Raw genomic sequence first — 2,211 nt, forward strand, 5'->3', positions numbered from 1 at the left:
CTTCTTCTTCTTCTTCTTCTTCTTCTTCTTCTTCTTCTTCTTCTTCTCCTCCTCCTCCTTCTCTTTCTCCTCCTCTTCTTTTTCTTCCTCCTTCATTACATGTGGTCCCTTTGTCTACATGGGGAGCTATACCTTTACATGTGGGTGCTCTGTCCAAAGGAATATAATTTTTGGTCACTAATATTTTCTAAGTTGGGGTTTGGGGGTTAGATTTTTTGAATTTCCTATTTATTTATTTCATCATTATTATTTTTTTTTCAAAAAAACTGGGTCAATTAACTCTTTGTCTTGTGCAGTTTTCATTCATGATTTCTTGAAATATAGCTCTGTAAAAACAGGCTTTGAAAAAACTCAGTGTGATGGAAATAGAGCTACTGGTTTTCATCATTCTGGTTTTCATCCATTAGCCAATAATAGGTCCCAGTCCATGCCTCTCTTGCTCATTGCTTGGGTTATGACAGCTCAAAGTGAGTTTAAATAGCAATTGTTTTCTGTTCTGGCCAGGAGCTTTAAGGATCTTCCCCTCCCAGATCAAGTCTTTTGTGATTGCAAACTGGGGCACCTTTGGTCTCAATTCTAACCTAGCCCCTAATCACTGAATGGGTGTTGCCTTAGATAAACTGAGACCTGGGAAAGATCTTAGTTTAAAAAAACCAAGGTCACCCACTGCCTCCTGGGCCATTTCTAGTGGTCTTGACTTTTGTTTTGCTACTGGACTGAGATGTCTCTGGAGGAAAGAGTGAGGCTGATGACTTTGCACAGCTCTACTTCACTTAAATCCAATTCACGGGCAAGTCAAGCCATCATATTTGTGATGTGATTGGTCCTTTTTGAGAACGAAGGACAAACAACAACCTAAAGACTTAAAAATACCTCAGGATTTAGTCCAAATTTAAGATAATTAGTTCCCTAAAGATCAACTAGAAGCAATATTTTTCTGATAAAAAGATTCTAAACTAGTTTCACCAAACCGAGCCAGGGATGGAGAGGGTGCCCCTATGAGCAGTCTTGAGGAAGTGGCTTTGCCCCTCTGTAGAGGCCTCAGTTTCTTTATCTGTAAAAAGAAGGGGATGGACTAGATCAGTGGTGTCAAACTCAAACAGAAACTGAGGCCCACTAATCTGCAACATCAGAATCCCTGCAACCTGCATATTGACTTAGTTCTAAAATATTGTGTTATCTATGTTTCATTGTCTTTTTATTTGTTTTGTTAAATACCTGATTAGGGCCACACTTGGGGGATTGGACTACATGGTTTCTACAGGCTGGGATACCTCTGGAGTAGAGCATCTCTAAAGCCTGTGACTTTTAACATTCTTTTCCCTGAATAGTTTGACCCTTAGTATCTTGTGTCTCCTGCCCACATATTTGTTTCCACCCTCGACTCCTTCTTTTCTCTATGGCCCACTCTTACTTCCCCTTTTCCTGCTTAATGTTTCTAGGAGGCCCAGCTTAAAATGCGGGAAGGAGCAGAGACGCTTGGATTGGACCCAGAAGTCAGCAGATCAAGTGGAGATTTGGTGAGAAGAACCCTGGGGAAGGTCAGTGCCAAAGACCTTGGTTTAACTTGATTAAGGAGGGAGGAAGCTTCAGCAGTGAGTGACCTGCTGTAGCTTTAGGTAGATGAGCATAGGAGCTGTGAAGGGGTGCCTGATGAGGCTAGAGACAACATATATTGCCAAGGAACTTAAGGAACACTTGCACTATTAGCAATAACCATGCCTCGAGGTGGTGACTTCAGCACTGGCCTGCTGAGGGAAGACTGATCCATACATGTGAGAGACTAGCTATTGGAAAGAATGCTGCTGGGCTTCCACTCAGGAAAGACTTAGGTCTGAATCCTGGCAGCTAGATGGTACAGTAGAGAGGGACTGGGAGGCAGAAAGACCTGAGTTTGAATTCTGCCTCTAGCTATGTGACGGGGCAAATCACTTAACTTTTCTCAGTTTCCTCATCTGTAAAAACGGGGATAATAATAGCACCCATATCACAAGGTTGATGTGAGGATCAAATATGTAAAGTGTTTTGCAAACTTTGACTATACATATACATGCACATTAGCTACTATTATTATCATTATTATCCTAGCTATAATACTTTCTATTTTTTATTAGAGAATTTACTTTTTATTCACATGTATGGGACTTTTACAAAAACTCTAGGGTATAAAGAACTTGGGACCCTCACTTTATGTCTGAATCTGTTTCCTCA

This window comes from Vombatus ursinus, unplaced genomic scaffold (assembly GCF_900497805.2).
Source record: "Vombatus ursinus unplaced genomic scaffold, bare-nosed wombat genome assembly UNPS02014171.1, whole genome shotgun sequence".
Classification (NCBI taxonomy): domain Eukaryota; kingdom Metazoa; phylum Chordata; class Mammalia; order Diprotodontia; family Vombatidae; genus Vombatus; species Vombatus ursinus.